The sequence below is a fragment of the Hippocampus bargibanti genome, linkage group LG06 (assembly GCF_051943395.1).
Source record: "Hippocampus bargibanti isolate YZ-2025 linkage group LG06, ASM5194339v1, whole genome shotgun sequence".
NCBI classification, from domain to species: Eukaryota; Metazoa; Chordata; class Actinopteri; order Syngnathiformes; family Syngnathidae; genus Hippocampus; species Hippocampus bargibanti.
Genome location: NC_142739.1, coordinates 17,842,062 through 17,857,071, shown reverse-complemented (window position 1 = coordinate 17,857,071; position 15,010 = coordinate 17,842,062). Strand labels below are relative to the sequence as shown.

The following is a 15,010-nucleotide window of genomic DNA, read 5'->3' as shown; positions in this document are numbered from 1 at the left end:
TGGCAGCTGTGTGGACCTATCAGGAAGCTCATTGGTTGGTAATGTTAATTGTTAGAAATGCCTCGTGAGCTGTGTCTCAATAGTTTGAAAAACTGTTTTTCGCAAACGTTTTGGGAAAAAATTGTTAGTTTAAATCAAATTTTCCAGAAGTGAAATTTTGACTGACAATTTCAGACATTATACGTTTATACGTGGACATTTCCCATTCACTTATCTTGGTGTGAAGATGGGATTTTTCTCGCTGCATGATAGGAGATTTTGTTGCTTGGAAGCCACTCTGTGGCCAATTTGACCTTTCTTTATTTTCCCAAATGGAAAGAAAAATTCCAATTCGTATGGTTGTTGGGGGTTTACACGATACCCTCGTGCAAACTGACTAATTGGAGGTGCTTGATTTTGGTAGTTTTGTTAAAATGCCTCAACTTCTGTTCTTTTTCAGAAAGGAGTGGGGGGAGAGATAGACAACATTTTGACCGACATCATCCTTGTGGTTGTGTGACTGTGTCTGTGTGCCTGTGTGAGTCAATGTGTGAGCATGCGGGTCTGTGTGTCAAGCTTGTGAGCTTGACTATGTCGCGGGGTTGTTTCGGGCGTGACCGCATCTGAGTGTGATTGGAATTGCGATAACGTGTCGTAATTCATATAATATACAGTGGGATTCAAACAGCAGACTTTTGTGGATGCAGTATGCAAGTTCTCCTCACCCTTTTGGGGGTTGAAGAAGGAGAAACCACAAATGTAAATTTGAATTGCTGTCCTACTGAACGAACCCAGTTATAGAGTCCGCCCTATGCGGTGAAGATCTGGACCAAATTCATAGAAGCAATAAAAAAAAAGAGAGAGAGAAGGGGATGTGGCGAAAATTGAACGCTAATAATTCGCTCTGCTTCGATAGTATTAATGAAAATTTAATTCGGCGCCGGCACCTAAATATTTTATTTCGAAAAAACACGCCGGAACGAGATTGCGATTTCATGTAATTTACAGTGAAGTCGAGGCACTAACATGGCTCCGCGAAAGTCTTCCCGTTTTTTGGAAACGAGTTAAATCAAATTAGTTGCCAGTCTGCCTCGATGAAGAAGAATTTGTAGAAAAAAAACAATTGGTTGATATAGACGTTGAAGGATCGACACTGTTTGTTCAAGTAAATATTTACGATGCCGAAAGAAAAAAAATAGATGGAAAACCACACAAGAAAAGGGTGGAAAAGGGTAGCGCGATGCGTGTTCCGGCCCGCAGATCTCAGGCGGTATTTAGGGGCGCCCCGAAAGAATAAAAAGATAACAACACACTTGTTTCTGCTTTGGACGGACGAAGTGTTGGAATGTGGTCAGTCCTACTCGGACATTCGAAATCAAACTGCCTTCGATCTGAGGTGCCGAAATAAGGTTGATGAATTAATGCTCGTCGATGGCAAACACCAAATCGATAATGCGATATAATTATGCCTATAAAAAGAGAGTAACTTTACTCTGAAAGAGATGTTGGCGGAACTAAAACGTTACTAAAATATAAAGTTTGGGCAAAAAAGAAAATTTAGCATATTATGGCCGTATGGTTGTAAGCAAAGAGAAGTGCCCGAAGGCAAGAAAACTGCCAAAGTTATTTTGAAACGGACACGGACCGCATTTTCGCACAGAGAAAAATGCGAGTTGGGTCCAAAAAAGTCCTAAAGTATTTGGTTTCAGATTTCAGAGGGTAACGTGAGTTAGAATTTTACATTTTACATCAGGAAAGAGAGAGACAAAAATCATATTAGTGATGGATGGCATTCTATTGGAATACGTGTTGTATGGAATTGTGATTGATATTGATACATTTAGAAGGATTATGATGGTTCGAGAAAATATGCTCTAAAATGAAGTAAACAATACGATGAATAATTAGAAATTATTTTGGGGTATGCGGGAAGGCATGTTATTTTGCTGGTTTAATCTGGAATGTTTTTGTGTACTGTTGATTTTCGACTGCCTCGCTTGAGCAGCTAATATAGCAAAAAAGACAAGGTCTATAATTCATCATTGCCTCAGTGGGAAGAAATGTGAGGACGGTATGCTTTGGTAGAGTGAAAGTTTAAAAACAATGATGTTTTGAGGTTTGAATTAACTTGTTGCATTTTCCCCTTTCGATCACAGGGGATAGAGAGAAGCGGTGTTGACCACTTTTTTCCGCATACGTTTTGTTTTGAGGCAGTTATGAGATAGCATTTGTTCTCGAGTGGTGAGTACTGATGGTTCTGGAAATAAAAGGTGAGCTGTGTCGACGATATAATACGTGCGTACATCTAGACTGAACGGAATTAGATTAGAAATAAGGAGTTGATGGGTTAAACCTGTAGGCAAGAATACCTGAGCTCACCAAAATGTGATATAAGGTTTAGCACAATTGTTAACACTGTTGTGAGGGTTGAGGATATTGATTGGATTAAGAAAAGAAGAATTTACACGGCGTTTGTTAACAAAATACTCACATCAATGTGTGAGGGGCTCCTCATGCAGTCATAAATCACAAGAAGGGGAGGATGACAAACATTCATGCGCGACAAGCTGTTCACCAAAAATTGACCACATTGAAAGGGCACAAATTGAAAAAGAAGATCAAAATGTTTTAAGAGGTGACAAGATATGTTCAACAGATATTAAACATACAAGTATTCAGATGAGAAAACTAAGATGCCGTAGTTATTTCCTTCACATTAAATCAGGAAGTTGTCTCTTATGGCAAAAGAGCAAGATCTGGCTTTCTCTGTGAGTGGTTCCTTATCAGGGCGACCTGTCACTCTGTTCAAAATTTACAATGCAGGTGTCGAGAGTAGAAGACTCACCATTCATTGTGGGGTGAAAGTGAAACAAATAGTGTGCATTCCCATGCAGTATGTTAGTTTGAAACTATCTGACTGAGCTAAGACACTGATGAAGGAAACAATTAAAGCTTGATTAATTTGAGTAAATTAATACAATATAAACGTGATAAAAGCAGGATCCTTTGTACTGTAACAGATGGAACTGGCTCGGCGATTGATAAAAAGAAAGAAAAAAGTAAGGAAGAATTAATAATGATACCAATTATATTTTCGAACTGGTAACTGCTACGCGACTGTGGGATCAGATTCAGCCTTTATAAATTTGATTCAATTATTGAAATTATTGAAATTATGGAAATAGTTAATGTGTGGCCACCGTACTTGATTTGTAAAGTGCAAAGTGATGTTTGAGAAATGCCAACTCAATTCTATCTCTCCTCCACCTCAGATGGCGCTACCTGACAAATTCATTTTTGAATGTTACTTTATGTGCAGCGATCCCGAATCAAGGCCGAGAAGGTGACTGTGGGAATGTCCAGGCTACAAATCGACTTGTCACATTTTTTGAGAAGACAAGATAGGAACGTCTTTGGTTGCGCCGCACACATTCAGGGAATTTGCGGGAAGCTACGCTCCTCTAATTAAGAAAAAACTAACAAACAAAAAATCTGACCAAATGTAAATTAATGTGTCCAGGTTCCAGCAAGGCTGGCCCATCCCTCTAGCTCCACTTCGAAATTATGGCCGGCTGGCCGCAAAGGCTTGACCAAGGCGGCATGGCTGTGGGGCGGTAGGATGAGTGCCTGAGGGCGTGTGCGAGGAAATCTCTGAAATCAAGCTGGCTGTTCAAATTGTGGTGACGTGAAAGAAATGGACTCTGAATGCACAGCCACTTGCATCCACCCGTTCAGACAAGCTCCATGATGTCCACAGCACTGTCAACCCGCAAAGCCAAGACATCCCACCTGCTCCCTGGGATAGAAACTGAACTCCAAATGCTTGCTGCTGGCCTCAAAGAAATGAACTTGAGAAAGCTGAAACACATTTGCTGCCACCCGTTCAGCGATCAAGCCACAAAGCCAAGAGACATCCCACCTGCTCCCTGGGATGGAAACTCAACTGAAAGTGCTTGCTGCTGGCATCACAGACCTGAACCTCAGAAAGCTGAAGCATGATTTGCTGCAGAAAAGGACTCTGAATGAACAATCTCTCACAATGCAACTCCACTGCAACCACTGAACTCCTGCAACAGTACTGGCTTTGATCCCTTGATTTCCTCCACATGACCCGACCGACCTCATGATAATCACCCCACTTCACAATGCCTTTGACACATTCGAAAACGACATTGATCCCTATTCTAATTTCCAAAGGTGTGTGGAGGATGTGGCAGCTGTGTGGACCTATCAGGAAGCTCATTGGTTGGTAATGTTAATTGTTAGAAATGCCTCGTGAGCTGTGTCTCAATAGTTTGAAAAACTGTTTTTCGCAAACGTTTTGGGAAAAAATTGTTAGTTTAAATCAAATTTTCCAGAAGTGAAATTTTGACTGACAATTTCAGACATTATACGTTTATACGTGGACATTTCCCATTCACTTATCTTGGTGTGAAGATGGGATTTTTCTCGCTGCATGATAGGAGATTTTGTTGCTTGGAAGCCACTCTGTGGCCAATTTGACCTTTCTTTATTTTCCCAAATGGAAAGAAAAATTCCAATTCGTATGGTTGTTGGGGGTTTACACGATACCCTCGTGCAAACTGACTAATTGGAGGTGCTTGATTTTGGTAGTTTTGTTAAAATGCCTCAACTTCTGTTCTTTTTCAGAAAGGAGTGGGGGGAGAGATAGACAACATTTTGACCGACACCAGCATGCAATTGAACCCAATCGAACAAATATATCTAGCATGCGTCAGATGTGCGGCAGAATTCGGCAAATGGTTTCAAAAAGGAAAAAAGGCCACATTGTTTTTGTTAGAATGATCCCGATTGTCACAGTGGCTACTTTGTTTGAAAAATTTTACAATATCAGCGAAGCGAACAGGAAATAAGAATAAAAAGAAAAAATGGTTTATATGCCACACCAAGTGACTCATAGATTAATGATGATAATATTAATAAATGTAATTTGAAAGTGCTTTTTATTGCACTCATAGATGCTTCACAAGAGCTAAAATGCTAAATTAAATGTACGCCTGAAGACAAGCATACTTAATTGACGCCAAAAATCGATCTAAAAGGAAGCATGAGTAACGAGATTAAAACATGAAAATAAAGCATTATGGAACAATTTAGTTTTTGAGGTTGCGTCCCATAGGCGGGGGCGGCTATCTATCTGAAGGCTGGATGCCCCCCAGTTCTGAGTCTGGCTACGGGGATGTCAAGGAGATTTGTGTTAGAGGATTGGGGGCTGTGGGACGGAGTGTTTTGGTGGGGGTCAGGAAAGATCAGATGAGGCCTTGATTGTGGGGATTTTTATGGGGGTGTGTGCAGCAGTGTGTGGAAACAGAGCGGAGAAGGAGAAACTTTTTTTTAAGGTAGAAGAATGCGGTTTTGGTAATTTGGGTGTTGGGTGGAATGGTAGAAAGAGAGGTGCTTATCAATTTGAACTTTAAAGTTGCAACAGTTAGAGGGGGGATTGGGTGCAGTTGTCAATGATATTCAAGTAGGATAAACAGTTGTTGATGTTGTGTATGAATTGTTTCCTGATTAGAATATTAGGAGGAGACGGGTTAGCCAAAGAGATGGTTAGGGTTTTTGAAGGTGCTAGAGAAAGCAGTTGATGGGAGATCAACTCCTATGCAGATACAGGCGATGTAGTTGGAGATTTTTAATGTTTAAGGGGAAAGATAGTTTTTGTTTGTTTTGTTTTTGTTTTTTCCACGTTAACCACCTTCTTGCAGACCGTTTGGGTGAATTCCTGAGTCGGGGGACTGCAGACAGAGTGGCCAGAGACGGAAGGTTTGTATCAACGGTTGGAGACTCCAGACGGGGGAAATGGGGTTCATCAGAAAACCACGGTAAGATCTAAATACAATACAGTGACTAGAATCTAGGAATTATATGGTGGTGACCTGGAGAGATATTTTAAATGGTTTGAGGCTGTGCCAATTGCGCTACTCAGGCTCGAGGGTCACCGTAAATTCTGCCAGGGGTTCCACGCCTTTCGAGGTGGAACATGGCCGAGAGCTCCCGGCTCCATGTAAATGCATGGACCCAGGCGCTCCTCAAAGAATGGTTCATTGAGGAGACATACGCTCATTTTGTGTTCTTGTCCATTATTTTCAGGAGCAGACTGGACCATGATATACCAGGCGGCTACCACAGACGCGTCGAGGCTGGTGACGGAAGGGGCCACCAGATGACCAGAGGGACCAGTCACGCAGCCTATCTAGGGGTGTGGAGTCAAGCGATGTGGAACTCGTATCTCAAGGCCTTTGGACGGAGGGACCGATCTGGATTTTCCCTGCATGCTAAGATCGGATTGCATGCTGACGTACATTTTATCCCAATATCGTTGTTCTTTTCCCAAGAAAAAAAAAGGGGCGGGGATGAAATGAGAGATGTTCCCAAATTTGTTTTTAATGAAAAGGAAAAATATGTTTTTTAGGTATATTGGTGATTATCTGGTGTCTTCAAATTAAGTTGAACTGTTTCCAAATGCCCACAGTGATTTTGAAACTGTCATGAATCAGCAATTTGTTGAACAGTAATTTAAAATGACACTCCAGTCATATAATCAGACTAATGAAAATTTAACTTTGAAATATATGATTAAGAGGTGGGACTGGGGGGTATATATATACATACATGCTTCCCATTGATTGTTAGGCTATTGCGGGGAATGTCTTCTGTCTTGTATTTTACCTATATACCTATATCCCAATAGTATAGACACATATATGCCATTATATTTACTATTTTGTTTTTTTCCACATTTTTTACACTCCACGATCACTGTCAAGATAATGTTTGCTATCACTTTTAAAAATGATTAAGAGGTGGGAATGATGGAGAATAATAATTTATCACGTTTAAAAGTGCCGTGCTTTGCTGACCAACTAAACAATGGGCCTACAGTCAAAGCGCAGATGGCCACAGTAAATCTGAGTGAAACAGATACGGCACGATGAACCGTCGTCTCCATCAAGATTCTAGAAGGTCCGGCCTTGCACAGAATTTAGGGCTTGAGATACTCCTTTTTCACCGGAGTTATTTACGGCTTAAACATCCTGCACAAGCGCCAGATTACAAACTTATCAGTTCATGGAAAAGACAACCAATTAAAATGTATATGTTTTACTGCTTACATCTGTTGTTGCTCAGAACGCCCAGAGGCGTGGTATGCAAATCAAGAAAACTATGTTTACTAATATATCACTGTAATTTACATATACTCTCAATAAATAGCTTGGCAGAGGGGCGCAGAATTCAGACTTATGTCATCTGATGACTGCGTCTCCTGCCGGCAGTGGGGACAATCTTTCTGGTTCTGAGTCTCTGTCCACGGTGTCTATGTTGCGCTCTCCACTATAGTAAGGGAGATACGGTGTTGTGGGATCCAGAAAAAAAACACAAGACAAGCAATGTGATACGTCTTGACTCAACAGTGGTTTACTTCGAATGCCCCGATCTAACGCAAACGTATGTGCACAACAATTTCCGGTCCAACGATCTAAATCGGTCCGACACGAAACACTAACCGAAGCAGGCGTTCCATGTTTAAATAAACATTTTCGATATATATCATTTGTAAACCAATAGAACTACGCGAATGTAACCAAAATAGGAAATACGATAATTTACAACCTGTCACATACTCCCCCTCAAAATAGATGTTGTCCCCAACATATGTACTAGTAAATACATAAATGCGCTGGACGACGTGCCCAAAACAATGACGCACGGTATTATGAACTGCATCCAAATATGAACTATAATAATGAACAGTTTACAGACTGGAACTCTTTTCATACATTCTGTTTACATTATAACAATCAACAATTCACAGACTGGAACTCTTTTCATACATTCCGTTTTACTTATACAGGGCTCATCGGGGTCTTCTTGTTTCCATCTCACTGTTCTATTAAACCGAAGTGTCGATTAACCATTTCTGTAGTATTTCGTGGCATAATACGGGTGTGCGCCATACATCCAAGGCATTGTCTGTTCACCATGATATGGTACTGTCCCTACATTGTAACAAGATGGCGAACCAAGGCGATCATACGTGAATACCTTGGGTCTCCTGTGTTCTCGTCGTGGCCGTTGATTTCCCCCAATATCAGGATTACTGGGGGTTGGCTGGGGAAAAGGGGGACACACCGTCACAGGTGAATCATTTTCCGGACCAATGTTGCCCTCCTGAGGTTGGTCAACTTCCGCAGCTCCCGGCTCTGTCCCCGGCAGTTCATTCCCCAGTTGATTGTCATCATGGTGGGTTGTCTCCACGAAGCTCACGTCCCGCGGTTCTGGTGAGTCTGGTCGGGTGCTCTGGCGATGCAACACTGGATAATACTCATCCTCCTCATCATCCTCTTCCGGATCCATTTCCGGCATCTTGTTCGGTCGTTGCCGAGTGGACTTTTCCTTGGACTGGGACTGTAGTGAAGTCTCTAATGGCAAATGATCACATGGCAGCAAGAGATTGCGGTGGAGTATCCTAGATCTGCCCTTCCCCCTCTCAGGTTTCAGCTCATAAACTGGAATGTCTTGGCTGACTTGACGAACCACTGTATGAACAACATCCTCCCAGTGGTTTTTCAGTTTGCCTGAACCTCCACGTGGGGTTAAGTTTCGAACCAGAACACGATCACCGGGCAACAGGGTAGAATACTTTAGTTTACTGTCATATAGTCTCTTACTCCTGGCAGCAGCTTTGTTGTTATTTTCTTGCGTGATCGCATACGCTTCCTCCATGGCCTGTTTCCACTTCTTCACATATTCCTTCTGGTTGGTTTCACCCTGGTTAGAGTCTGGATTCAAACTAAACAACATATCAACTGGCAAACGTGGTGAACGTCCATAAAGTAAGTAAAAAGGTGAGAACCCTGTCACCTCACTTTTGGTACAGTTGTAAGCATAAACGAGTTTGTTTAGTGAGTCTTTCCAGTTACTCTTTTGTTTCTCTGTCAGTGTCTTTAACATCTGGATCAGTGTTCGATTAAATCGTTCAACCTGTCCATTTCCCTGTGGATGGTAGGGGGTTGTCCTTGAACCCGCAACCCCACAATATTCCTTCAGTTGAGCAAAAAGTTGATTTTCAAATTCACCACCCTGATCATGGTGAATTCGAAGGGGGAACCCAAACTTTAAAGCATAGTCATTAAAGATTTTGTTTGCCGCTGTTTTGCCAGATTTGGACGTTGTAGCATAAACTTGAGCGAAACGTGTAAAATGGTCTACTAGCACAAGCACGTATTCATAACCACCCTTACATTTGTCGAGATGCAAAAAGTCAACGGAGACAAGTTCAAAAGGCTGAGTAGTCACAATATTAGTGAGAGGGGCTCTGGTCTCACGGTTGGGCTTTTTGTGTTTTAGGCACACACACTCTCTCAGTACATAGTCCTCTATTTCTTTTTGCATAAAGGGCCAGTAAAAACGATCCCTTACAAGGGAAAGAGTCCTTTCTACACCATGGTGGCCCATTTCATCATGCAGCTCTTTTAACACTGTCACCTTGTGTTTTTCAGGAAGCAGTAGTTGGGTTCTGTTTGCCGTTTTTCTGTACAAAACACCTCTGTCATTAAAGTGTAGCTTGTCCCATTCCCTCACAAGACAAACAACTTGAGGACAATGCTTTCTTAGTTCAGTACCTAGTGGTTTCGTCTCCGCCAGTTTGTATCTAATAATATGTCCTATAATGGGGTCAGTCTCTTGATCTAGCTTGATCTGTCCAACAGTCAATGGGGCTATCGGTGTGTTTAGTGACACCTCGGCACACGTAGCTGAGATTCCCATAGACCAAGCTGCACTAGACTCGTTCTGTTGGTCAACCGCTTGTACGGCAGCACTCACAGCGTCATATGACATTTCTTTTGTACATCCTTCCATATATGTTACGATATCAAGGGGCATCCTAGATAAACTGTCTGCATCAACATTTTCCTTACCGGGACGATATTTAACAGTAAAATTAAAATCAGAAAGTTCTGCGACCCACCTGCACCCAGTTGCATTTAACTTAGCAGTCGACAGTACATAAGTGAGTGGATTATTGTCACTATACACAGTGAAGAATGGTGCATAGTACAAATAATCACGAAACTTGTCTGTGATCACCCACTTAAGTGCCAAAAATTCCAACTTGCCCGAGTGTAAGTTATAATTCTTCTCAGCTGCAGTTAATGTCCGAGAGCCATAGGCTATCACGCGAAGTTTGCCATTTTGTCTTTGGTACAACACAGCGCCTAAACCCCGGTTAGAGGCATCTGTATGCAAAATGAAAGGATGCGCGAAGTCAGGAAAACCTAAAACTGGTGGTTGAACTAAACAGTCTATTAGCTGCTCTAACACTGACTGATGCTCATCACTCCACTCAATACGTGTGTTGGAAGACACACTGTTATGTCTCACTTTCCATTTTTGTCTTTGATGCTGCTGAGTCTCAACATTTAGAGGGGCTTTAAGCAAAGCATACAAGGGACTAGCGATACAAGAGAAATCTTTGATGTATTGCCTATAATAGCTTAATAGTCCCAAAATGGCTCGAAGCTCACCGACAGTGCCTGGCTGCTTGTTTTTCAGGGCACGCACTGCTGCTGTATCTGCCGGGTCCATTCGGCTCCCCTCAGCAGAGACAATCCTGCCGAGGTACCTCACTTCCGGCTTGAAGAGGTCACACTTTCGGGCTTTGAGTTTTATTCCATTTTCCCTGAGACGTCGCAACACTCGTCTGACGTCCTCAACGTGGTTGTCAAATGTCCCGCTGAAAACAAGAATGCCATCAAGATAGGGGACACATATTTCGTCCCGTAACCCCTCCAGACATTGTTCCATACACCGCTGGAACGCTGCTGGTGCATTCATGAGTCCAAACGGAATTCGAATCCATTCATAAAGGCCCCAAGGGGTCACGAAGGCAGTCAGGTGTCGGCTCCCTTTGGACATGAACCCCTGGTGGTATGCTTTGCCTTGGTCCAGCAGCGAGAAGATGGTGTTACCCCCAAGGCTATCCACCACGTCCTGTACCCGTGGGATGGGGTGCCGGTCAGGGTGTGTTTTCCGGTTCAGCTCTCTGTAATCAATACATAAGCGCAGTGTACCATCTTTTTTCCTGACACAGACGACAGGGGATGAGTAGGAGGAAGTGGACTTTTCCACCCACCCCTGCGCTATCAAGTCCTGTAAATAAACTTTCACCTCTCTGTACATTGGCTTTGGGACAGACATATATGTCTTTGAAACGGGCTCAGTGTCTTTCAACAAAATGTCCATTTGTAGGTTTTCCACACACCCTATGTCGTCGTCCGATTTTGAAAATGATGCTGATTCCTCTCTCAACATCTGCTGAACGGTCTTTCTTTTATCTTCGTCCAAATGAGAAAGGTCAATTGGGGGGTCCCACTGCTCACTGAGAGCGATGGTGGTATTCTGGACATGGACCTCATTGACAACCGCTGAAGGAAGGTCCCTTTTAAATATGTTAGCTGGGTAGACAGACCCTACTGACTGCACTGTACCAATAATAGCCTTTACTGGAAACCTAATATCATGATTAGTAGGGTTCTGGACACTAACAACTATCCTAGGGATGGAACCTGCCTTTACTGAGACCAACGAGTCACAAAGCTCGAGGCCATCTGGCCACTGTGGGTTTTCACTTGGCTCAAAAACCAATGTAACATCTTCCTTAAAGGGCTTAGCCTGTACTTTGCATGGAATAATAAGTGAGCTATGCCTGGCTATAGTGAATCTCTCATTTGTTGTTTTTACACAGTACTCATGTGCTTGTCCCAGACTAACTGCTTTTATGAAAGTGGCAGCTTTATTGCGCTTAAGGTGGGGAAAAGCTAGTCTAACCGATTTCAAGAGCTTTTCTGTATCCCCTGTTTGTGACTCATTAGAGAGGCTATCTAACACAAGACGCTCAATGACATTAAACCCTATGATAGGACACTGTTGCTGGTCACCTTTTAGTACTAATACTGGTACAAGTAGCCCTGGATCATTAGCACCAAGTTTAAATGGTATCTCAAGCCATCCTACATAAAGCATATCCATTCCATTAGCTGCCACAATATTGAGAGTGTTATCAGGGTCAATAAGTTCATTCACATTTTTCAATGACACGTCAGGTAAGTTTGTTTGTTTCCATAACTCATCTACAGCACACACCTGGGACCCCGAGTCCCAGAGTGCTTCAACCCTTTTGTTACCCAAAAAGCACCGAATAAGACATTTCTTTCCCACTAACTCCCTGACCGAAGGTAATTTGCCACACTGTTTCTTATCTGTACGCTCGACAAATGACTGCTTATGTCTCTTCTGAACGGGGCCACATGTGTGGGGCTTACATTCCATTTTCATAGCACCACTGTAACACTGGGACCTATCTGTCTCTGTGGTCACACCATGTCCCACTGGGGTAACCCTTTCTAGTTTAAAGCATGGTTCCTAGCTGAGTTCTGTGCTTTGCAGCATGCTCTGAAATGTTCACTACTTCCACATTTAAAACAGTGCTGACAATATTCTTCACCTGTCTGAGTACAAGAATAACACCTGGGCTGAGGGCGACGGGGCATGTAGTACTGCTGAGGGGCGAACCGCTGCTGGAACTGTGCTGCCCCCCTCATCGGCCTGGGGCCTGGTGCTGGGTGGTACTGCTGAAGAGCTGATGGGGAGTGCTGGGTGTAGTAGTGCCTGGCTGGTGGATCTACCTGATATTGTGAAGGTGGAATGAAGGCGACCTGTTCAGGGTAGTGGTCAGGCAGGCGTTCAGGTCCTCCGCTGGTGGGCTGAGAAGTGGCTGTTGGTTTCTGAATAGTCTCTTTGATCTGGGACACTTCTGCACGCAGCTCTTTTAACAGCATCATCTCTGACCTCATCTCTTTGATCTCTGAAAGGAGTTCATTCGGCACAGTAACAGTATTCTGCTTTAAGACTGTCTTCTTCCCAATCGGGACTGGTGTGTCATCTAACTAGACAGTGTTCAGCGTTGTCACCCGTGCAGCAGCATTTTTCTTTTTTTCCTGTCGCTCTTTTTCATTTGCACATGCCATGTTTAATTTTTCTAACAGTACTTCATCTGATGTGGTGGTTAGCAGGAGGAAAGGTTGCATGTCACTCTTTACATTGTCACTCTGTAACCCCGTCAGAACTGTGTGCAAGAATAAACTCTGGACCAACGTGGGATCATACTTCATCCCTGATTCGGCTTCTTGAGATGCAAAAAGAATCCTTTGACGAAGATCCATTGCACGCAGTAGAAATTTCTGTGGGGACTCTTTATTAGTCTGCACTTCCGATGAGAGCTGCTTGTACAACTCAGTGGCTCCTCTCTCTTGATAGTGAGATCGGAGAATCCTTCGTAAAGAAGTTAGGGTAAGATTTTCTTTCCCTTCGAGGTAGCTTCTCAACTGCAGACCTGGTGTTATGGCACGAACCACTGCATCGATGATCTCATCCCCCTGGTAGCCTTTACTGAGCCCACTTTCTATCTGTCTGAGCAAATTAGGAAATGTGAGTTTATCTTTTTGTCCGAGTTCCCCTATTTGTCCAGATATTTTGAAATCTTTGCGCCAGGGGGCAGTGTCTGGGGGCACTATGCTTCTCTTTCGCACTGCATCCCGACCTTTTTCACTTGGTTTGGCTATTCCTAGTTCAAAATCTTTTATACTTTCAATCAAGTCCTTTACACGTAGCAAATCTGACATTCCTCCATCTTCTAGCTCTAATTCAGCTCTTTCAATGTAGGTTGACACAATATTAATTAGTTGGCCTCGAGTCTTTCCTGTAAGTTGCTCTCTTTCCAGTCCAGATATTTGGATTTCAGCACATAACTCTGACAACTGTCGAAAATTCAGTCCAAATAACTTGCCTTTGATGTCCAACTGTAATTCCTCCAACGCCATTTTCGAGAGGGTAGACGCAGTTCAGCTGGCCGGATTCACTTCAAAGTCTTCCAGTGCCCTCTAGTGGTGGCTGTACGCACAGAGATGCAACTAGAGCACATGTAGAAACAAACCAGTAAACGGCGACGCCACTCCGACTGGGTTGATTGGGGATATTCGGCGCGAGCTTCTACCCACGGCGAGTAGACAACACTCGAACGCAAATATCCCAGCGGTGCCTCCAAAATGTTGCGCTCTCCACTATAGTAAGGGAGATACGGTGTTGTGGGATCCAGAAAAAAACCACAAGACAAGCAATGTGATACGTCTTGACTCAACAGTGGTTTACTTCGAATGCCCCGATCTAATGCAAACGTATGTGCACAACAATTTCCGGTCCAACGATCTAAATCGGTCCGACACGAAACACTAACCGAAGCAGGCGTTCCATGTTTAAATAAACATTTTCGATATATATCATTTGTAAACCAATAGAACTACGCGAATGTAACCAAAATAGGAAATACGATAATTTACAACCTGTCACATCTGTCTGTCATATCTCTGACAGAAACTCCTTCGTCACAGGAGTAATTTAGGACTTGAAACTACCTCACAGGAACAGCTCATTAGCCAGGTTACAAATTTTTCAGTTCATGGAAAAGACAACCAATTAAAATATCTGTTTTATTGCTTACAGCCGTTGGTGCTTAGAACTAATCAAGAAAACTATGTTTTACGAATGTATCACTTTAATTTGCATATATTCTCAATAAATAGCTTGGCAGAGGGCTGTAGAATTCGGGCGTCTGTCTTGAATAACTATGTCCCCTGCCGGCAGTGAAAGACAATATTTCTGTGTCCGATCAAACTAAATGATAACAACTTTGGAAGAACCCCATTTGAAATTGTTCAGCAAGCCACCTGACAAAAAATGGCGCATGAATGTCTAATAATAATCAATATGAGCCCAAAAATATTGAATACAGTAAAGTCTCGTTATATCGATATTCTCGGGAGTCCGAAAAAATATCGATATAACCGGGACTATCGATATATCCGACCCTGCGTGCATGTAATTTTCTCCTTGCGTTCATAGATTAGTATCGTAATAAGCGGTACTATCGATATAACCGATATCGATATAACGA

At 42.8% G+C, this 15,010-nt stretch overlaps 1 long non-coding RNA gene across 1 annotated transcript; it reads left to right on the top strand.

Moving 5' to 3' along the window:
• Window positions 1-1,006: 1,006 nt before the first annotated feature.
• On the top strand, window positions 1,007-7,232 carry LOC148896642 (uncharacterized). The gene is made up of 2 exons (XR_016115401.1): window positions 1,007-5,822; window positions 6,091-7,232. It is a non-coding gene; the product is annotated as an uncharacterized LOC148896642 (long non-coding RNA).
• The last annotated feature ends 7,778 nt before the right edge of the window (window positions 7,233-15,010 follow it).